Genomic DNA, 24839 nt, shown 5'->3' on the forward strand with positions numbered 1-24839 from the left:
GCTAAGCCTCCCTTCAAGGAGACAGAGCTTTGGATATGAATCCCTTGTCTCCTTTACTTGCTGCAAGTAAGTAAAACTACCTTACAACAACCACGTCTCATTTTTTAATAGAGTAACCCCAGTGGCAAACCCCTTGAGTTCAGAAACAATCCACTTCTGGGTATATATCCCAAGGAAATGAAATCAGTACCTTGAAGACATATCTGCACTCCCATGTTTGTTGCAACATCATTAACAACAGCCACAGCATGAAAACGGTGACTATGGATGAATCAATACTTAAAAATACAAATACTAAGTTTTAAAAAAGAGAGAAGTCCTGCTATTTGCAACAACATGGTTGAACCTGGAGGAAATTATGGTAAATAGACACAGACATAAAAAACTGCATGATCTCACTTATGTGTGAAATTTAACATAGTCAGACTCATAAAAGCAGAGGGTGAAACAGTGATCAGCAGGGGCAGAGAGGTGGGGAAATGGGAGATGGTTGTTAAGAGTACAGAGTGGCAGTTGTGTAGGACAAACAAGTCCAGAGATTTAACATACACTGTGACGACTGTAGTTAGTACCACTGTACTGACTCTGGAAGTTTGTCGAGAGAGATTTCAGGTGCTCACACCATACAATGACACACAAAGATCACTGTGAGGAGACATTTATGGTAATTAACTTGATGGTAGTAATTGTTGTGCACCTTAAATATATACAATTAAAAAAAATACTTTCCCCATTTAAGCCTTGATTTGGAGAAACATCCAAGATATCCCATACTTGCAAAGTAAATTTTTACACAGTTATTTTAAACGAAGAGCGCTGGATAACAGCACGGAGACACACCAGAGACTACTGGAGCCATTCTAATAAAATTTAAAAGTAGGAAATGAGAGGGCTCCAATTTGACTTGGAAGGGGTATTTTTCTTTGCAGACTGTTTCATCTGGCTGGCTGTGGTGCCGTTTACTTTCACCTTTTCCTATAGGCAGGATCAAATGTTTCTGTGGAGTCTACTTTCGTGGGAGTTTTCAATGTAAAACTAATGCTAGTGATCAGACCCTCATCTGAAATTCAAATTCCAAAACTGATATTTTAATCTTAAGAACAAAGTGGAGACATCATGAAATTCAGATCTTTGCCTTAAATATTTGCCTTACCAATGAAACAGTTCTCTCTGGACCACCTCTGAGCATATTGGACATTAAGGTACAGAGTTGGACTGCTCTGGTGGAAGCAGAAAGCTCCTGGCAGAGGCTTTTAGGGAGTGTTCAGTTTAGAGAAACTTTGCATCATATAAGTTTTGTCCATGAGATGGCGATGTTGTGCTACAAAAGAAAACTTCACTTTTACTATTGCTCTGAAAACCCAACAATTTTAAAGATACCAGTTATAGGATGGATAATTTCTGGGGCTTCATGTTGTACATCAGCATGGCGATTCTGGTTAATAATGCTGTATTATATGATTGTAAGTTGCTAATAAAGTAGATCCTAAATGTTCTCACCACAAAAAAGGAACAGTCATTATACGAGGTGATGGAGGTACATACTAACGCTATTGTGGTGCTTTGTACACCTTAAATTTACAAAGTGCTCTATGTCAATTATATCTCAATAAAGCTGGAAGAAAAGGAGACCGTTCTCCCCATGCCACACAGTCGAGTTTTCCCAGAAAACCAGGAGAGTATTTCCCCCTCTTCCAACCTCATGTTTGGAGCAGACAGATGGCGTCTTTCCAATGTTTATACTGCACACGTTCTCTTGAATCCAGTTGTTTGCAAATTGTGTGTTCCTATCATTTTCTCAATGTCTTATCTGCTCCTGTTTTATTTCTGAGGTTAATCTTGGCTATCTGCCCTCATAAAAATAATTCTGGGGTGGTGTGCAGGGGATGGCGGGCTTTACTGTGGTATCCAGAGCTTTAGACTTCCACTGCACCACAGTGCCCACCTGGCCAAAGGGTCCCAGGGAAAAGCAGAGTTATCCTCATGGCCAGGGCCAGAGACAAGAAGAATGGCCTCTTCATGAGAAGTGGGCATTCCCTCTCCTGCACAATAGATCATTGTCTTTTATTGTGGCAAACAACTTAAATTTATCATCTTAACTAAATTGTAGCAAGTACACAATGCTATGGAATTAAGTACATTCAAACTGTGCTACCATTACCTCCATCCCAAATATAAACTCTGTGCCCATTGACCGCTAACGCCTCAGCCCCTGGCATCCACCATTCTAGGTTCTGTCTCTATGAATTTGACTGCTCTTGAAGCTTTGTGTAAGTGACATAATACAATATATGTTTTTTTTTGGTGACTGGTTTATTTCACTTGGCATAATATTTTCAAAGTTCATCCATTATAAAATACTAGAGGCCCAGTGGATGAAATTTATGCATGGGTGCAGTCCCTAGGCCTGGTTGGTGATCGAACAGTGTGCGTCTGGCATGGAAGGGAAGGTCCCAGCTGACCTCTGGGCCCTGGGCAGCACCTGGGACCCCAGACCCCCGCATACCCCCTCCACCTGAGTCATTGGACCCCCCACTGCCATCGCTGGTTGCCGTCTGCTGGGCAATTGGCGGGGCAATTGGACTCCTCTTGCACCTGCCTTGACCTGGCGCCACCTGCTCACCTGCTCCACCATCCTGCCATGGTCCGGCTCTCATCTGGGCCCATTGGGGCTGGCAGCACCTCCACTGCTACCCGCTGCCAGCACCTCCATGTTCCACGCCACCCCCTGGTGTCCGCGCATGTCATAGCGAGTGGTCAAACTACCAGTTGAATGACCGCCCAAGGGAACAATTTGCATATTAGGCTTTTATTATATAGGATGTCAGAATTTCTTTTCTCTTTAAAGCTGAATAATATTCCACTGTATATATATATATACCAACTTTTGTTTATTCATTCATCTGTTGATAGACTCAAGATGTTTTCACCGTTTGGCTATTGTGAATAATGTTGCTACAAACATGGGTGTACAAATATCTCCTTTAGATCCTGCTTTTAATTCTTTTGGGTATATACTGTGGACTCTGAGAAAAAAGATACTTACCAAGAAAGGCTCCTGGTGGCTAATTGGGCTCAGATTTAAAAAACAGAGCCTAGCAGCCATTTCTACACAGGAACTTCTCACACAAGCCATGCTTTATGGAGAAGCCTGCACTAAACTGCCTACCTCCCACATTGAACTGCCTGTTTCCTATGCTGAACTGCCTGCCTGCACTGTGTTTCTGCCATCCCAGCCAGCCCATATAAAAGAATTTCTGGAGTCATATTTCAACTAACAGAACACATATTTCAACCGGTCACATCTCCATTTAATCAGAACTGCATAGCTATATCCTCATCAGCAACTTTACTGACTGAGTGGCTCCATTCCAACCAATCAGGGCAGTGCTTTATGGATAAATTAAACTGTGGGGATTTGGAGTCTTCATTTGCATGAGGTCAGGCCAATCAGGGATCAGGAGTAGGGACTTCTGTCTTTATAAGTCAGCTCCCCTCTGGCTCAGAGAGCACTTTCCCTTTTCACTAAAAGCAGAAAACTGGGTTTCCACAGCTGGAGCTGGAGCTTGAATACCTAAGTCTCACCAGATCAGTGGTGTGGAATAGAGCAGGGCAGAGTAGGACAGAGCAGAGCAGAGCAGACTGGAGCTGGTGGAGCCAACCAGAGCACAGCGCAGCCACCTCACCCAAGGGATGCCTCGCCCCAGGGCCACCTCCCAGCCTTGCTGTCCCACAGCTGTGCTGCTTCATAACTGAGCTGTAACACTAGTGAGCTGTCCTCACAGCAGTGCTATATCATAACTGAGCTGTTTGCACTGAATAAAGTTTCCTTTTTCACCTCACCCCAACTTGGGAATTTCTGTTGGCATTGAATTGGCACCAATGACCATCAGTTAACAATACCCAGAAATAAAATTGCTGGATCATATGGTAATTTTTTCTAATTTTAAAAGGAATCATCATGCAGTTTTCTTCAGCAGATGCACCATTTTACGTCCCGGAAGCATTATACAATGGCTTCGGTTTCTTTGCATCCATCAGCGGTTCTCAATCTATGGGTCGCGAACAATGAAAATACATCCTGCATATCAGATATTTACATTATGATTCATAACAGTAGCAAAATTACAGTTATGAAGTAACAACGAAAATAATTTTATGATTGGGAGTCACCACAACATGAGGAACTGTATTAAAGGGTGGCGGCATTAGGAAGGTTGAGAACCACTGGCTCAGATCATTCTTTTTTTAAAAAAACATATTTTTATTGATTTCAGAGAGGAAGGGAGAGGGGGGAGAGTGAAAGAGAGAGAGAGAGAGAGAGAGAGAGAGAGAGAGAGAGAGAGAAACATCAGTGATGAGAAAGAATCATCGATCAGCTGCCTCTTGCATGCCCCTTACTGGGGATTGAGCCTGTGACCTGTGACCTCCTGGTTCATACTGGTAGGTTGATGCTCAACCACTGAGGCATACTGGCCAGGCTCAAATCATTCTTTTGAGCACTGCTGGTCATGCACACCTAAACTAATATGGAAAAATTAATTAATTTCCCAGCAGTTCCTCACTCAGAACTATTGATGAGTATTTCTCTTTTTTAAAAATTGTGATATAATTGACATATAACATTACACTAGTTTTGAGTGTATAACATGATTAATTATTTGTATATGTTTCAAAATGATCCCATAAGGGGTCTAGTTAACATCCATCACCACACCTAGCAGTTATGACTTTTTTCTTGTGAGGATGTATATTTTTTTATGGTGATATGTATTTCTTAATAGGATACCTGTATTATATTTTCCAGATGCTTAGCAAATTATTTCTTTTCATCAATTCCTCTACCTCCCACTTTCCAAGATGGTCATTTTAAATAAAACTGCACTAACCTTTTTCTTGTCAGGAATATGTTATAGAGTTCTGTGGATTTATAGTTGAAAGCAGATGATGTGTATGAAAGGAATAACTTCAAATGATATTTTATTGATTCTCTGGCCAAATGGTGAGGTGAGTATCATAGCTCCAATTTCTCCAGAGAGGAGAAGGCAGTCCAGAGAGGCGAAGGCACGTGGCCTCAGAGTTCGAGGCCGCAGAGCGGGGTTGAACTCAGGCTGGCTGACTCCAAGGCTCTGGCCCAGTATTCCTGTATTGACCTCTAGGATGCAGAAAGTTATCCTAAACTCCTGTTTCTAAAGTTTAGTAAGTCCACAATACTATGGTATGAATCATGGAAAATTCATACAGATAGTGTTTCATCTACATTACCAAAAAATACAGGCTCTGAGTTTTACTTTTAGTTTTGTTCTTTTCCCTCATTACAAGAATCCTATGCGGGAAAAATATCATTTCTTACTGAAATAATGATCTTTGCTACAGTCAACTGCAGAGTTAAGATTTTGAAGCCCTTTCCGCGTGGGTGATTGCGTGTCCTCAGCTTGCATGCATGGCCAGCCTGCCTTCCTGTGCATCTGCTCAAGGCAGCCACTTGCTCTTGGGGACTCTCTCTCTCAGACCCTGATTGTCTATAAATGAGCACCCAGAGATGGCATCAAGGGGTACATTATTCCAAAATAAGATGTGTGCTCGCACAAACTCTGCTTGTTTTGTGCATAAGAATAGAGTCCTGATATTATAGCGCACTTTAAAAAATATACATATTTTTATTGATTTCAGAGAGGAAGGGAGAGGGAGAGAGAGATAGAAACATCAATGATGAGAGAGAATCATTGATCTGCTACCTTCTGCACGCCCCGTCCTGGGGATTGAACCTGCAACCTGGGCATGTGCCCTGACCCGGAACTGAACCCAAGACCGACACTCTAGACCAGGGGTGGGCAAACTTCTTGACTCCAGGGCCACAATGGGTTCTTAAACTGGACCGGAGGGCCGGAACAAAAGCATGGATGGAGTGTTTGTGTGAACTAATATAAATTCAAAGTAAACATCATTACATAAAAGGGTACGGTCTTTTTTTTTTTTTTTTTTTTAGTTTTATTCATTTCAAACGGGCCGTATCCGGCCCGCCGGCCGTAGTTTGCCCACGGCTGCTCTATACACTGAGCCAAACAGGCTAGAGCATAGCACACTTTTTAATAGTCCTAAGTTAGAACATGTAATTTTAAATAACATCTTCTCTTATCTGTGCAACATATGTAAAAGATGTTTCAGTAAATTGTGTGTCACTGTGCAGAGGTTACTGGGGAGTTTTTGTTCTGATAGGTAGTTCTGGTCTTCAGTTTCCTTATTTCTCACTCTTAAAATGCTGTGTGTTCAAAATCAGGATATGTGCCCTGGTAAGGACAGGCTGAGAAAGGCGAGGCCAACAGGAGTGTGAGCATTCTCTGCACTTGGTAAGTAACACACGAAGGAGGAGGGAATGTTTTCACACAACAGGCTAATGTCTGAGCTGCTTTTTTTCTAGTTTTCTACAGAGACTTTTCCTAAATGCTTGAAGAGCTTGGAATTCTACTCCTTCCACTCACCAACTGTGAAACTTTAGATTTGTCTAAACTCTCTGGGCTCTAAGCCAAAACATGTGAAAGGAAGATTACATGAAATAATGTTTGCAAAGTCTTTGATGATACAATGTACTTAATATTCTACCTGGAGGACAGGTAGTATTATTATCTTGAGGGAGTGGGCAATAGCTATAGTGTGACTAGGGAACATAATCATTAATTCCTAATTCCCAAAGTGTATTTAAAGAAATGGATAGATTCTCTTGTCTCCCTAAACTTAGCAGTTTTCGAAAGGGTCCTCCCTGGAGAGTTGTCAGGGGCTGTTCCTTGAAAATAGGTCACGGCCTGAGGCATTCTCCTCACTGTCCCACCAGAATGACTTCATTTGGGGGTAGGTTCCATGCAAAGAACAATAGCCTATTGGGTATTGAGATTGGTGTAAGCAAGAGCCTTTTGTTTTTGGCCAAGTGGACAGAGAACAACACTTCATTATGGTAATCCCTAGCAGACGTTTGTAACAGTAGGCATGAGTGATTCAAGCCGTTTTCCCCCCACAGATTTATTCAGTAGGCATTTAAAATGTAAGACAGATGAAACAATTAAATCAGAGATGGCCGAGTACATGAGATGAACGTGTTCTAAAGAGTGAAGTCGGCCTATAGAAACACAGTGGAGTTACCTTATTCCTATATTAAAATACTCGATTTTGTTTTAATTATGTAGTAAAACTAGTAATCTGGCCCAAAAGAGAAAAACCTGTCTTATATCTATTTCCCTTTGAAGACATGTAGTCCTAAAAGCAATAACACCAACAGCAACTCATAAATGATACAACTGTAGGGTTTTTTGTTTGTTTATAAAAAGTAGACATGCCGAAACCGGTTTGGCTTAGTGAATAGAGCATCGGCCTGTGGACTCAAGGGTCCCAGGTTCGATTCCGGTCAAGGGCATGTACGTGGGTTGCGGGCACATCCCCAGTAGGAGATGTGCAGGAGGCAGCTGGTCGATGTTTCTCTCTCATCGATGTTTCTAACTCTCTATATCTCTCTCCCTTCCTCTCTGTAAAAAAATCAATAAAATATATTTTAAAAAAATAAAAATAAAAAGTAGACATGCAAGCAGGTAATGAGGATTGGGGGAATCAAGGGTTAACAGATGTCAACTCTGTTTAGTTCCAAGGATTCAGCCCATCTTCCCTGAAAACACAGGTTCATGGCCACAGGATCTCTAACAATGCAGTACACCCTTGCTCTTGTGGTAACTGTCAAATATATTAGCTCACACACAGTAATCCTACAGGGAAGGAACACACCCAGGAAATAGATATCTCTTCATCTCAGATCTGCCTTCATTGAAAGCCTCTTCTCCTTTTCCTCCTCATTGCTGGTGGTGATAATGTGGGTAAGAGGGAGTTTAACAACTATAAACACACAAATATGGCTTGTCATTGTCCCATGTGATTCCACTGTCTTTCTTTTCCTCCTCACCTCCCTAACCAAGCCCTGATTCATGATCTCTGGAGTATGCCAGTAAAGGTTTACATTTTTACACAGAAGCTCCCCCTGGACTTTCAAGACCATTAATAATAACAGCCAATACTTTTTCAGTACTCTGTGCACACAGTGTTCTGGGTGCTTTAGTATGAACTAAGTCAGTGATCTGCACAGCTGCCCATGAAGCAGGTACCTGTTTACCAACCCACTTCATAGATGAGGGCACCGAGGCACAGTGAGGCCACACAGCTCTTACGTGACAAAACTGGGCATCAAACCCACTAGTCAGACTCTAGGGCCCAGGTTCTCAACCACTATTCTGTGCTGCCCCTGTAATACTCTTAGCAATAAAAATAAATGGGAAACAATTTTTAAAAGAAATAGATGAAATTTTAAAAAACCTAAATATAAATTCTAAACTCAATTTCCATATTCTTAAAAAATTAAATTTATTGGGGTGACATTGGTTGATAACATTATATGTTTCAAGTGTACAATTCTATAACACATCGTCTTCATATTGTATTGTGTGATCACTCCCAAAGTCCAGTTTCCTTCTGTCACCTTATTTAACCCCCTTTACTCTCTTTTTCCTCCAAAACTCCCCTCCTCTCTGGTAATCACCATACTGTTGTCCCTATGAGTTTGTTTGTTTTGTTTGTTCACATTTTTTGCTGTCTGTTTTATATTTCACATATGAATGCAACCATATGGTTCTTGTCCTTTTCCATAGCATGATATTATCAAAGTCTATCCATATTGTCACAAGTGGCAATATTTCATTTTTCTTTATGGCTGAATAGTATTCCATTGTGCATATACCACATTTTCTTTTTCCAATCATCTACTGAAGGACACTTAGGCTGTTTCAACACCATACCTGTTAGAATGGCTTTTATCAATAAGACAAGTAATGACAAGTGTTGGAAAGGATGTGGGAAGAAAAGGGAACTGTCATACATTGCTGGTGAGAATATAAATTGATTCAGCCAGTATGGAATATAGTATGGAGGTTCCTCAAGAAATTAAGAATAGCCGTAACCGGTTTGGCTCAGTGGATGGAGCGTCGGCCTGCGGACTGAGGGGTCCCGGGTTCGATTCCGGTCAAGGGCATGTACTTGGTTGCAGGCACATCTCCAGTGGGAGGTGTGCAGGAGGCAGCTGATCGATGTTTCTAGCTCTCTATCTCTCTCCCTTCCTCTCTGTGAAAAATCAATAAAATATTTAAAAAAAAAAAAAAAAGAAAAGAAATTAAGAATAGAGCTACCAGCAATCCCTCTTCTGGGTATCTACCTAAAATTTTTGAAAATACTTATCTGTAAAGATATATAGATTGCAATATTATTCACAATAACTAAAGACACAGAAACAACTAATTTCTATATTCTAATTTAGGTTATACCAACCTAAATTTAATCTGATCATCTAAGGGCACTACCACTAGATGGCAGTCAAGACACCAGATCTGTTTTCCTCCCACTCAGGCTGCACTGAAGCAGATCAAACAGAAGTCTCAGGAAGTCCTCAGGTTAGGAAGCAGCACAGGCCCTTCCAGAAATCACACAGCTCCTCTGTCTGTCTTAGCAGTGAGGATTTCTCCAGACTTCCGAGCCAAACATTCAGAATCACTTCCATTGCACAGTGTAGACCACTATGCTCTGGGGAAAAAGCAAAATACAAGATGTCAAAACCTCAAAAGGAAAGAGTAGTTTTAGGAAAATAGTGGTTCTTCAAGGAGCCCCAGGCAAAGGTGCCACTTTGATCCATGAAAGGCTGAAAATATGTCCTGGGCAGAATTTGCCACAGACGATGTCTAGGTGAAAAGATGGCCTGACTTTCAGATTACATCTAACCTAACTCCAAGGAGACTGAGGGCTGCTCATACCACTCCCTAGAACAGACTTTGAACCAGCCACTCACCAAGTCTGACAGTTACGCATGGTAGATGGAAGATGGGGTGCAGAGCTTTGCAGCAGGTCTGCTCTTCCACCTCCTGGATGTGGGATGGCCCTGCAGCTTGCTTTGATGATAAATTGTAGCATAAGTGATATTTGAATTTTAAAGCTTACCCTTCTGGAATGTTCCTGCTGCCCTGGAAGGAAGCACTGGCCTAGACAAACTGAGTCATGAGAACTCCCATGCACAAGGCACCAGACCAATGCACCAGGCTGTTTGGCCCTGACCCAGCCACGAGCTGAGTGCATCCTACCCAGTGAGACAGGCAGCCTTCAGAACTGTGGAAAATAGCATATTGTTGGTGTAAGCCACTTTGTTTTGGTGTGGTTTGTTACCTAGTTGTTGTAAATGCTTCCCTCCACGTCCCTCATGGTTCAGGGTTCAGGATCTGGAAGAGGAGCCTCACACAAATGAAAGAGAAAAGACAAGAGATAATTTGGGAATATTGGGGGGCCAGGCGGGTAAGTCCAACTGAAGAGGAAGGACTTCCACCAGTGCTCAGGCCGCACCAACCATTTTATAGTCAGAAGTAAACAAGGTAGTGGTTACCATAGTTACACTGTTCTTGTGAGTTTCACTTGTTTTGACCATAGTTACACTTCCTGCACTTCCCTCAGCCCATTAGCTTCCCAGATAAGATCTAGGGAGTGTTATAAGGTCAAGCCTAATTATGCTAAGAGGACTGTGCACTCTAAGCTGGGACTTGTTTGTGACTTTGCCAACAGGTCAGTCCTAGGCTTAATCCTATATCAGCTCCCCACACCTAGTGAGATAACGGATCACCTCCCTAGTAAGGAAGTTTGGTGTGTATAAAAGCCAGCTTTTTTTCCTGCTCCCCAAGGCCCAGCAGGACATTAACTTGGGCCCCTTCTTTGCCTCACTCCCTCACCCTTCTGCCTTCACTCAGCTCTAGTCCCCCTGGCCTTAATTCTGTCCCTCATCCCCTTCATGACAAGCATGCTCCTGCTCAAGGGCTCTGCAGTGGCTGCTCCTTTCTCCGGAATGCCCTGTTCCTGGGATGGCTCCCTCACCCTTTCCAGGCCCTGCTCTTATTTCACTTTTCCTGAGAAATCTAACCTGCCCTCACTGGAAAGGTCTGGCTCCACCTGAAATGCTTGGCCCCACTCCCCCCTGCTTTATTTTTTTTTTCATAGTATTTATCACTACTTGACATCTTCATTGCTTTACTTCTTTATTTGTCTCCCCTCCTAGTCACTCTTCCCTGCCATTAAAATGCAAGCTTCATGAATTTTTGTCTTTGCTCACTTTTGTGTGTAGTGTCTAGCAATAATAAAAAACAATAGCTAAGACCGGCAAAGCACTTATCCTCAGCCAGGTACTATTTAAGGGCCTCATTTACTTCCCACAAAAAAACGTAGGAGGTAAGCACTATTCTCCCAGTGAATAGATGAGGGAATTTGAGTCATAGGCAGGGTTGACAATTCTGTTTAGTGGCAGAACTAGTACTTAAGTCCAGGCAAACTTGCTCATAGTAGGTACATAATAAATACATGTTTAATGAATAACAAATAAATACATGAATTTTCTATTCTTCTGCTGCAGCAGAGCTGTCTCAGTTGCTGCTGAGTGACTCTTTCCAATAGTCCTTCTTTCTTCATCTATAAAAACAAAATTGCTCTTCAGCTTCCTCATATTACATTCTATTCTCATTTTGTCTTTTTTTTTTTTTTACTTGAAATTCAGGCAAGATTTTAGTGTAAAAAGAAATATACAAAAATCAATTATATTTCTATATATTAGCAATTAACAGTCTGAAAATGAGATTAATAAAACATTTTTATTTAAAAGAGCATTAAAAATATAAAATACTTTGGAATAAATTTAGCAAAATAAGTGCAATACCTGTACTCTGAAAACTACAATACATTGTGGAAAGAAAGTAAAAAAGACCCAAACCAATGGAAAGATAGCCCATGTTCATGGACCAGAAGACTTAATATTGTTAAAATGCTAATACTTTCCAAATTGATCTACAGCTTAAATGAAATCCCTATAAAAATTACAACTGGATTTGTTTCAGAAATTGACAAGGTGATCCTAAAATTCCTATGGAAATGCAAGGATTGACTCAGAGTAGTCAAATATTCTTGGAAAAAAAAGTCGGAGAATTTATGCTTTCTGATTTAAAACTGTACATCAAATCTACAATAATCAAGACATAGGACAAACATCTGGACCACAGGAACAGAGTTGAGAACCTATAATCATGGCCAAATGATTTTCAACAAGGGAAATTCAATGAGGGAATAGTCTTTTCATTGAATGGTGTAAAAGAATAATGTTGTACCCCCTATTTTACATCACATAAAAATGCATTGAAAATAAATAAAAAACCTAAATGTAAGACTAAAACTATAAAGCCTTTGGAAAATAATGTAGCTATAAATCTTATGATTTGGGGATTAAAGAAACCCCTCTTAGACATGATGCTAAAAGCACAAGTGAGAAAAAATATAATAGATGAATTGGACTTTATTAAAATGAAAGACTTTTGTCCTGAGAATAATACCCTGAAGAAAGTGAAAAGACAATCCACAGAACAGGATAACATATTTTCAAACCATGTATCTAATAAGGCTCTTATAGCCAGAATATATAAAGAACCACAACAATGTAATTAAAGGATAACCCAATTAAAAATGGACAAAGGATGAGTAGACATTTATCCAAAGAAGATATATATATACTAGAGGCCCATGGGATGAAATTTATGCACTGGTAGGGTCCCTAGCAGCTGCAGGCCGTGGCCTCCCTTTCCTCCCCCAGCCAGCCAGCCAGCCAGCCTGCTTCCTGGTCAAACTCCCGGAAGAATTCTGGTTGAGGGGACAATTTGCATACTACCCTTTTATTATATAGGATATATACTATATATATATATATATATATATATATATATATATATATATCTCCAATAAGCACATGCAAAGATGCTCAACATCATTAACCATTAAGGAAATGCAAATAAAAAGCACAATAAGATACCATTCCAGACCCAGTAAACTATATCTAAATAAAAAGATAAATGATAACAAGTGTTGACAAAGAGGTGAAGAAATCAGAACTCTCATGACTTGTTGGTGGGAATGTAAAATGGGGATGCCTCATTTGAAAACTTTTGGCAGTTCCTCAAAAGATTAAACATAGAATACAATATGACCCAGCAATTCTTCTGTTAGGCGTTTACCCAAGAGAAATAAAGAGATATGGTCACACAAATTTTTCTACACAAATATTCATAGAAGCATTGTTCATAATCTACACTAATAAAAGAGAAACATGGTAATTAGCGTATGACCGCTACCCTTTTCATTGGCTAATCAGTGAATATATGCAAATTAACTGTCAGCCAAGATGGCGACCAGCAGCCAGGCAGCTGAGAACAGGATGCTTGGTTGCCCCAGCTATAGAGGAAACCAAGGTTCCCGCCTGCAGCTGGGGGGCTCTGAGCTCCTGAAGCAACAGCTCCAAAAGATACAATGTTTCAATTATAGAAGCTAAAAGATGGTGGTTAATCTGCATACTAAGGCTCCAAGCGGTAGAGCGAAGCCAAACAGCCCTGAAGCCACAGAGCAGAGAGGTCTCCCGGCCCCGGGATCAGCGGAGCCGAGAGGCCTCCCGGCCCCGGGATCAGCGGGGCCGAAAGACCTCCCGACCACAGGATCAGCGGGGCTGAGAGGCCTCCCGGCCCCGGATCAGCAGAGCCACGAGGACTCCTGGCCCCGGGATCAGTGGAGCCAGGAGGCCTCCCGGCCCCAGATTAGCGAAGCTGAGAGGCCTCCCGGCCGCCTGTATCAGCGGAGCTGAGAGGCCTCCGAGGCTCCCGCCCCGGGATCAGTGGAGCCGAGAGGCCTCCGGGCCTGGGATCAGCAGACCCGAGAGGCCTCCTGGCCCCGGGATCAGTGGAGCCGAGAGGCCTCCTGCCCCGGGATCAGCAGAGCCTGATGGAAGCCCTGTGTGTTTATGCACCCTGGGGGTTCAGAGGTCCTGTCCTAGGCAGAGGCCTGTGGCGAAATTTTCGACTCTGAGAAGCAGTCTTCGGGCTGGAAGGCGGCTCCTCTGACCTCAGTGCTGGAGAAGACCATTAAGCAGAAAACTAAAGAAACCGATTTTACATCATTTCCCAGGTGGAGAACAGTTGGCATGTAAGCCCCTGACCAGTGCCCAGCCTCTCCTCTGTCAGTCTATCTCACTCTTAGGTACCATGTTCTTTGTTCTGTCTTAATTGCAACTCATTTTTAAACTAGATTGCTTTTAAAAGAAGACTAAATAAAGTTTCCCTTAAGTTATTTAGGTGGTGCTGGGGCTGCTGGGGCTGCTGGGGGTATCAGAGACACAAACCCGCAGGCCCGGCACCCAGCAGACCCAAGGCCTTCGTGGCAGCACGAAGAAGCAGCAAGCCAAGCTGTAGGAAGCAGCAAGCAGGTGGGCAGTAACAAGGGAGGGGTCCCGGACTGCAAGAGGGCACATGCTGGGCTAAGGGACCCCCCCCCCCCCCCATCCCCAGTGCACGAATTTCGTGCACCGGGCCTCTAGTATCCAATAAGTGGAAATAACCCAAATGTCCAATAGCTGATGAATGGATAAGTAAAATACAACATATTCATGCAATACAATATTAGCCAGTCTATACTAATAAAAGGATAATATGCTAAGTAAACCAGATAGACCAGATGTCTTCCAGACGTCATTCCAGATGTTCTTCCTGACAAAGCTGGGGGCACGGCCTGCAAACCACCCATGGCCCCTCACCCAGGCTGACCCAGCCCCCAAGCGGTAACATCCTACCCTGATTGGGGGCATGGCCAGCCTGCAAACTGCCCCCAGCATAGCTGGCCTGCAAACCCCCGGTGGCCCCTTGCCCAGGCCAGCCCTGCCCACCAGCAGGGACCCCCACCCTGATTGGGGGTATGGCCAGCCTGCAAACTGCCCCCAGCCCCTCGCCCAGGCTGGCCCCTCTCCCCAGTGAGGACCCTCCACCCTGATCTGGGACCCCTTCAGGGCAGGCCAGCCAGCCCCCTCCCATGCACCAGGCCTCTATCCTATATAATAAAAGGATAATATGCAAATTGACCCTAACGGCAGAACAACCAGAACAACTGCTGGACCAGTCACTATGAGGCACACTGACCACCTCTTGGTCCCTTTCCCTGGACAGCAGGCTCTGATCACCTGATGGCCACCCACGACAGGGGTGGGGCCTGCGAGCAGGTGGGAACAGTCTACCTCTCGGTCCCTTCCTCCGGCCGTCAGGCACTGATCACCCAATGGCAAACAGGGAACCAGAGGTGGGTGGCAGCGGGGAGTGGGGCCAGCTGCAGGCAGCTGGGGAAGATGGTTCTGATCACAGGCCAGGCCTAGGGACTGTACCAATACATGAATTTCATGTGTTGGGCCTCTAGTAATGAAATAAAGAACTTATATGCACTGCAACATGCATGCATCCTGAAAGAAAGAATTCTATATAATAAAAGCTTAATATGCAAATTGACAGAACAGCAGAACAAAGGGCAGAACTACCAGTTATTTTCATGTGCACTGACGACCAGGGGGCAGATGCTCAATGCAGGAGCTGCCCCCAGCCCAGAGACCCCAGGCCGGCCAAAGTGGGTACCAGCAGGGGCCCCCCGATCACCCCGCCGGTTGCTCCACAGAGAGAGGCGACTGGTGGCGGTGGCGGGGGGCGGGGCCAGGCTTGCCAAGGTGAGTGCCAGTGGGGGCTCCCCTGATCACTTCACCAGTTGCCCCACAGATTAGTTCTGATTGCCAGCCAGGCCTAAGGACCCTACCTGTGCATGAATTTCATGCACCGGGCCTCTAGTATAAACATAAAAGCTCATATAGGATGGGGGTGGGGAACTGGGCTGCAGCCAGGGCTGAGCCGGAGCCCTGGAGCCACTGCTGCCAGGCTAGGGAGGACCGGTGCTTCACAGGGCCAGCATGGATGTCTGTCAGGCTATACATACACTGCCTGGCATCTCCTCCCTGTCCCAGGCCCACAGCCTCCTCATTCTGAACAATTTTGTCTAAGGAAAGGGGAAGTGTACTAAGCAAGGTTCATCAGGAGCCCAGGAGACACATTTTGGAGATGATAAACTTGCAGATCTCGAAGAGGCAAATCCACTCTCCTTTAAAGAGTTTCTGAAAACCAAGAACTTCAGCCTGTTGAAAGAGGACACTGAGAAAGAAGGAAGATCATGGCTGGCAGGATGGCAGTGAGGAAGAGAGTGTGAGTGAGTGAGTGAGTGAGTGAGCAAAAAGAGACTGTGTGGTTGTGTTGTGTGTGTGTGTGTGTGTGTGTGTGTGTGTCCCGATTCTGCCGCAGAGGCCATGCCATCTTGAAGGGGAGTACTGTTATGACTGGGAGCCCAGCCTCACCTCCACCTAGGGTGCCCTCGGACACCACCCAGGACCCTACAGCCCCTCCAGTCAGGGACCTGCTGCCTTGGCTGCGGACCCACGTACGTGGAGACTCCAGCCTCCCTAGCTTCAGGCTCCTGTGAGTTCTGGAGTGCACTCCCCTCTAGCCAGTGAAATGCTTTAGCCCTGGGCACTGTGACCTCATGAACAGACAAACCTTACACAGCAACAATGGGCTCTGAGACCATGCAAGAGAACAGCCAAGCCTTATGCAGAAACCCCAGATGCCACAACCATGCTAACCACCACTAAGCCTGACACAACAACCCTTGATGCTGCAACCGAACATGAGCAGCTGAGCCCCACACAGCAACCCCAGTTGCCTCCCACAGCAACTCCAGGTGCTGCGACCACAAAAACTGCCTCCAAGCCTGACACATCTACACCGGACCTGGTGACCATGCGACCATCCGCCAAGCTCACATCTGCAGTCACAGGACCAGTACGACTCGACGCCTAGATCCTTCAGTGAAAATAAAAATGGGCATATGTAATACCCTTTGTAATGCTTTAAGCAATAAATAAATAAATAAATAAATAAAAATAAAAATAAAAATGGGGACACAAAGAAACAACCCCCAACGGAAAGAAAAGGAGAAATCTCCAGAAAAGGAACTAAATGAAATGGAGGCATGCTATTTGTCAGAAAAAGAATCCAGAATAAGGGTCACATAGTTCATAAACCGGATAGATGAGAAAATCAACAACTTATATAAACATCAAGAGGAAATATAGAGTGATATAGCTATAATAATAAAAAAAAAGTATGGAAGGTTTCAACAGTTGACTAGAAGAAGCAGAGTACCCAATTAGTTAATTAGCAGACAGGCCAGATTATTATGACAACCCCATCAGTACTTCGTTGGGCCACCTTTTCCCTTCAAAACTGTGGCAATTCTTGGCATTGACTCCACGAGATGTTGAAAGGTGATGCGAGGAATCTGACACCATGCCTGTTGAATAGCACTGTCTAATTCTGTGAGATTTGATGGTTGTGGAACCAGCTGCCTGGTGGCTCTTTTAACTTCGTCCCACAAATGCTCAATTGGATTGAGATCTGGTGATTGTGGGGGCCACCTAACCAAGGTCAAGTCTCCCTCATGTTCTTGAAACCACTCCTGCACAATATGAGCACCATGGCATGGTGCATTGTCTTGTTGGAAGAAGCCATCTCCATTGGGATACACCATCAACATGACAGGAAGAATTTTATCAGCAATGATACTTAGGTATGTTGTGTTATTCAGACGTTGTTCCACATGAATCAAAGGGCCCAAACCATGCCAGGAAAACAGGCCCCAAACCATAACATTGCCCCCACCAGTTCGAAGAGTTATACTCATGCATGTGGGGTGCATGCTTTCATGCTGTTTCCACCAAATTCTCACTCTGCCATCTGCATGATGCTACTGGAAACATGATTCATCGGACCACATGACTTTTTTGCAATGCTCGACTGTCCAATCCTTGTATTCCTGTGCAAATTGGAGACGTTTTATCTTGGTAACTGCAGACAGCAAAGGTGTTCGAACAGGCCTTCAGCTTCCATATCCCATACGATGCAGTGTACGGCTAATTTGCCTACAAACGTCAGGTGGTCATAATAATCTGGCCACTCAGTGTATATATATATCCCACTTTCAAAGGCTGTTAAATCGAATTGTTTACCCATATATTCAGAAAAAAATCACTTCTACTATCATGGTAAACAACCTGCTTCCCTATTTATAATGGTCTGGCCCTCTAGCAACTTCAGCGCGAAATTATAGCTAATTTGCCTACAAACGTCAGGTAGTCATAATAATCTGGCGACTCAGTGTATATATGCTGTCTGTAGGAGACCCACCTAAGAACAAAAGTGGGTCACAGACTGAGAGTGAAGGGCTGGAAAAATATCTTTCAGGCAAATGGAAATGAAAAAAAAAAATCTGGGGTAGCAATATTTATATCAGACAAAATGGAGCTCAAAGTGAAGGCCATAACAAGAGATAAAGAAGGTGACTTCATAATACTAAAGGGATCAATACAACAAGAAGATATAACTCTGGTAAACATATATGCACCCAAAACAAGGACACCCAAATCTATAAAAAAACTTCTGGAAGAAATCAAGGGAGAGACTGACAACAATATAATCATATTAGGGGAATTTAATACACCACTGACATTACTGGATAAATGTTCTGGACAAAAAAATCAATAAAGAAATAGCAATCCTAAATGACTCACTAGATCAGGTGGACTTAATTGACATATTCAGAATATTTTACCCCAAAGCTATAAAATATGCATTCTTCTTAAGTGCACATGGGACATTTTCAAAAATAGACCAGATATTTGGATCACAAGCAAAGTCTCTCCAAATTCAAGAAGACTGAAATCATATCAAGCATTTTCTCAGACCACAATGGCATAATATTAGAAATCAACTACAATAAAAACAATTAAAAATCAAACACTTGGAGGGATAGCATGCTATTAAACAATGACCGAGTTACCAAAGAGATCAAAGAAGAAACTAAAAGCATTCTGAAAACAAAGACAATGAAAACATAATAATCCAAAATCTATGAGACGCAATGAAAGCAGTCTTGAGAAGGAAGTTCATAGTCCTACAGGCATACCTCATAAAACAAAGAAAAAATGGTAATAAATTATTTAACTCTGCAATTTAAAGAGTTAGAAAGAGAGCAACAAGAAAAGCCCCGAGTAAGCAGAAGGAAGGAAATAATAAAGATCAGAGTGGAAATAAATGACATAGAGACCAAAAAAACAATACAAAAGATCAATGAAACCAAGAGCTTGTTCTTTGAAAGAGTAAACAAGATTGATGAACCTCTAGCCAGGCTCACCAAGAAACAAATAGAGAAGACCCAAATAAACAAAATCAGAAATGAAAGACTTGAAGTAACAACTGACCTCACAGACATACCAAGGATTGTAAAAAAAAAAAAAAAAAAAAAATTTATGAACGACTCTACTCCAACAAACTGAACAACCTAGACAAAATGGACATATTCTTAGAAAAATACAAGCTTCCAAAACTCAATCAGGAAGAAGAAAAAAACCTGAGTTGGCCTATAACTACTGATGAAATTGAAAGAGTAATCAAAAAACTTCCAGCAAACAAAAGCCCTGGACCAGTTGGCTTCACAGGGGAATTTTACCAAACATTCAAAGAAGAACTAAAACCTATCCTTCTCAGAATATTCCAAAAAATTCAAGAGGAAAAAACACTTCCAAGCTCTTTCAATGAAGCCAGCATTACCCTAATCCCAAAGCCAGATAAAGACACTGCAAAGAAAGAGAATTAGAGGCCAATATCCCTAATGAAAATAGATGCTAAAATTATCAACAAAATTCTAGCAAATTGGATCCAGCATTACATTAGAAAGATCATACACCATGACCAAGTGGGATTTATTCCAGGGATGCAAGGCTGGTTCAATATTCATAAAGCAATAAATGAGATACATCACATAAACAAATTGAGAGACAAAAATCACATAATCATATCAATTGATGCAGAAAAGGCATTTGACAAAATCTAACACTCTTTCCTGATAAAAACGCTCTGCAAAGTGGGAATACAGGGACCATACCTCAACATAATAAAAGCCTTATATGACAAACCTACAGCCAACATCATACTCAATGGGCAAAAACTAAAGCCATTTTCCCTAAGAACAGGAACAACAGGGATGCCCACTCTCACCACTCCTTTTGGACATAGTACTAAAAGTGCTAGCCATAGTAATCATACAAGAAGAAGAAATAAAAGGCATCCACATTGGTAAAGAAGAAGAAAATTGTCATTATTCACAGATGACATGATATTGTACGTAGAAAATCCTAAATACTCCATCAAAAAACTACTAGAATTAATAAATGAATTCGACAATGTAGCAGGATACAAAATTAACACCCAGAAATGTATGGCTTTTTTATACACCAATAATGAACTCACAAAAAGAGTAACTAAAACAAAAAACAACAACAACAAAACAACAACAACAAAACAATCCCATTTGCCATAGCAACAAAGAGATTAAGATACCTAGGAATAAATTTAACCAAGGAGGTAAAGGACCTGTACTCAGAAATTACAAGACGCTGAAAAAAGAGATAGAGGAAGACATAAAAAAATGGAAGATTATACCGTGTTAATGGATTGGTAGAATCAACGTCCTTAAAATGTCCATACTACCCAAAGCAATCTATAGATTCAATGCAATCCCCATTAAAATACCAACATCGTATTTCAAAGACCTAGAACAAACTCTCCAAAACTTCATCTGCAATTTTAAAAGAAGACCCTGAATAGCTGCAGCAATCTTGAGGAAGAAGAACAAAGTTGGAGGGATCACAATACCAGATATCAAGCTATACTACAAAGCCACTATTCTCAAAACTGCCTGGTACTGGCACAAGAACAGAAATATAGACCAATGGAACAGAACAGAGAACCCAGAAATCGACCCAAGCCATTATGCTCAATTAATATTTGACAAAAGAGGCAAGAGCATACAATGGAGTCAAGACAGCCTCTTCAATAACTGGTGTTGGAAAAATTGGACAGATACATGCAAAAAAAATGAAACTACACCACCAACTTACACCATACACAAAAATAAACTCAAAATGGATAAAGGTCTTAAATGTAAGACAGGAAACCATAAAAATCCTACAAGACTTCATAGGCAGCAAAATAGCAGACATTTGTCGTAGCAATGTCTTTACCAATACAGCTCCTGGGGCAATGGAAACTAAGGAGAAAATAAACAAAGGGGACTACATCAAAATAAAATCTTCTGCACAGCAAAAGAAACCAGCAAGAAAACAATAAGAAAGCCCACTGCATGAGAGAACATATTTGCCAATGTTATCTCTGATAAGGATTTCATCTCCAAAATTTATAGGGAACTCATACAACTTAACAAAAGGAAGATAAACAATCCAATGAAAAAATGGGCAAAGGACCTAAATAGACACTTTTTGAAAGAGGACATACAGAAGGTCAAGAGACATATGAAAACATACTCAAAGTCACTAATCATCCTAGTGATGCAAATCAAAACAAAAATGAGGTATCATCTCACACCTGTCAGAATGGCTATCATCAACAAATCAACAAATGACAAGTGCTGGAGAGGATGCGCAGAAAAAAGAACCCTCTTGCACTGCTGGTGGGAATGCAGACTGGTACAGCCACTGTGAAAAACAGTATTGTGTTTCCTCAGAAAATTAAAAATGGAACTTTCATTTGACCCAGTAATCCCACTTTTAGGAATATATCCCTAGAAAACTGAAACACCAATCATAAAGCATATATGCACCCCTTTGTTCATAGCAGCACAATTTACAATAGCTAAGATTTGGAAACAGCAGAAGTGCCCATCAGCAGATGAGTGGATTAGAAAACTGTGGTACATCACACAGTGAAATACTGCACTGTTGTAAAAAAGAAGGAATTCTTACCATTTGCAACAGAATGGATGGAACTGGAGAGCATTTTGATAAGCGAAATAAATCCATCAGTGAAAGATAAATATCATTTGATCTCACTCATTTGTGGACTATAATGAACAACATAAACTGATGAACAAAAATAGAACCAGAGTCATAGAAGCATCGAGCAGACTGTCCAACATATGAAGGAAGGTGGGGGGTGAGGGGATAAGAGATCAACTAGAGGACTTGTATGCATGCATATGAGCATAACCAATGGACACAGACAGTAGGAGGGTGAGGGCATGTTCTGGAAGTGGGAGCAGCTGGAGAGAGGTCAATGTGGGAAAAAGAAGACTTACGTAATACTTTAAACAATAAAGAATTTTTAAAAATTTAGTGCAAAATTGTAAAACATCTCATTGATAATTTTTACATTGGTTACATTTTGAAATGCCAATATTTTGGATATAGGAGGTTAAAGAAAAACATTAAAATTATTTTTTTTTAAAAAGGAAAGAAGACATGGCCAACACAGCAGACTTCATTCAAAGGAAGCCACAAGGCATTCACTGGGCCTCAACTGTAGCTCCCTGGCCTCGCACCCGTGGGCTTCAGCCTGGAATACCAGCAGTCGTTTTTGGAAGACCCAATAGAGGCTAGTGACCTCCAGGAGGAGGACAAGGATGAGGATGAGGATGGGTGGGATAGGGCCTACATGCTGTGGAGCAGACCCATTCCTCAAGGGTCTCAGCCAGTGCATTGCCCTACAGCACATACATCTCCTTCTTCTCCAGCCCATCAGAGCTGGCAGGCAGAGCCCTGCTTCCATGGACACTGAGTGACTCTGATTCTGGAGTCTCTCCAGTGGCGAGCGCCAGCGTAGACTTTGCAGTCCATAGATAGTCTTTGGGGGGACAGGCACCTTTGGATGCTGCAGATAAGTTAGTAAGCACTGAAAGATGAGAATTTGAAACTAAGAAGAAAGTTGATGGAGGTGCAGAGCTTCTCTGAGATTCAACCTAAATGGTGAGGACGTTTGAGTGGAAATTAGAAGCAAAAATGATCAAGGAGGAGAGTGACTACCACAACCTGGAATCCATGGTTCAGCAGGTGGAGCAGAACCTGGAGCTGATGACCAAATGTGCAGTAAAGGTAGAAAGTCATGTCATGAAACAAACAAAACATAAGCTCGCTCCTGGCACAGGTCTGAAACTTCAAGCCCAAGAACAGCCCTGCTTGGGCCAGGGCACCAGCATGATGGTGGTGAAGCAGAACAGGGACTTGGCCTTGCAGAACCTGAGCATGTTCATGAACAACAGGCACTCCTCCATCAAGCAGCTGTTTTCTGGAGCCCAAATGCTCAACCTTGTTGCTGAAATCCTTAAATCTATAGATAGAATCTCTGAAATTAAAGAGGATGGGAGGAGGAGTCTTGAGAAACTTCTAGCTCGTAGCTCTGTTTACATCCTGCAATCACCACTTACTGGATTTGAAAATGCCTTTGTGTCTGTAAACATGTAGTCTTCGCAGTAAAAATATTTATCATGAGATGCTAATTTCATGAACTAGAACAGTATTATTAGCTGACCACAAAAAGAAGCAGCTAAATTCTGTAGTGAGTCTCACTGAGGTTTCTCGTCTATGCAGCCCTTCCTTCTTGGTGAATTCCCAGTTGTTATAGACTCAGTGATCTACTGGAAGAGATGCTTATATAAGCAGCTGATGTTTTTAAGTTACTAGACATGAAAACAGCAGTTCTGTGAAATGATTCTTCCATTCTTATCCCAGAATGTTCATTCTAAGATAAGTTCAATCAATTTCCTTGATTTCACAAGTAAAGGAAAACACTAAATTAACCGAAATTCAAATGATTGCCTTGGAGCCTTATGCCTTTTTGCCATTGCTCAGTGCCCCCTCTGGCTCAGTCCACTCCTACAGCTTTCACAGGGGTGGCTCCTGTGATTTATGGCCTGAGTGTGGACACCCCATGTAGTTGGACGCTGCTTTCCTCCTGGAGGGACCATGGTTGGCACAGATTCTACACTATGAGGCCATCAAAATGAACCTCTTTAAGGGGCCTCAGGTTTGAAAAAAAAATGTTTTTGTTGGAGGATTTTAATACACATTCCAAGTGACCTTTTGTATAATGAAGTGCAGAATTCAGGAATTCAGAGGAGGTGCAGAGCTTTCCTGGTTAGCATGAATCTCCCAGGCTGCCTTTCCAGCTGCTTTCTGATGTAGGGAGGCATAACATCACTCTGTCTTGCTGGCTGTTTTCCTGTAGATGTTATTTTTTAAAACAAGGGCTCCCTCCTTTTCATATTGACAGCTTTCTTAATAAATTCTAAGATAAACCCCCTCTCCTCCCCCCAAAAAAAACGCCACTCTGTGCCAGGCCAGCTCAGCCAAGGATTCAGTGAGCCTGAGGGGGGGGGGGCGGTGAAGGATGTAGAAAAGACAGACAAAGAGAATAAGCTGGGTCTAGGTGGATCTTCCTGTGCCTGGCTGAGGCCACAGAGAGAGATCTAGATGGCAAGCTGAGCCTTTATTTTATAGCCAGAGGTAAACAAGGTAGTGGTCACCATAGTTACAATGTTCTTGTGAGTTTCACTTGTTTTGGCAGAGCTTGCTGCACCTCCCACAGCCCATTAGCTACCCAGATAAGATCTAGGGAGCTTCATAAGGTTAAGTTTAATTATGCTAAGAGGTCTGTGCCCTCTAAGCTGGGACTTGTTTGTGGCTTTGCCAACAGGTCAGCCTGAGGCTTAACCCTATAGCCGCTCCCTACATCTCACCCTTTTTATTTTTAAGCTACTATAATGAAAGTAAAACTTAAGCATCAAGAAAAAAACTCTGGCTATTAAAACAATAACAAAACAATGCCAATGCAAAACCTAAACTACAGACATGTTATTTTAAAACTTGAAGATAAAGAACAAAACTCTGGCTATTAAAACAAAACAATACCAATGTGTTAACATTTTAAAACTAGTAAGAATAACAAAACAGTGCCAATGCAACACAGCAATAAGAGAGAAATCAA

The 24839-nt window shown here is 42.3% G+C and overlaps 1 pseudogene; it reads left to right on the forward strand.

Moving 5' to 3' along the window:
* The first annotated feature begins 7570 nt into the window (after positions 1-7570).
* LOC139002492 (endosome-associated-trafficking regulator 1 pseudogene) lies at positions 7571-23317 on the forward strand (annotated as a pseudogene).
* The last annotated feature ends 1522 nt before the right edge of the window (positions 23318-24839 follow it).

The sequence above is a fragment of the Myotis yumanensis genome, unplaced genomic scaffold, assembly GCF_028538775.1.
Source record: "Myotis yumanensis isolate MYYU_CA2020_CCGP unplaced genomic scaffold, mMyoYum1.0.hap1 SCAF_2, whole genome shotgun sequence".
NCBI lineage: Eukaryota > Metazoa > Chordata > Mammalia > Chiroptera > Vespertilionidae > Myotis > Myotis yumanensis.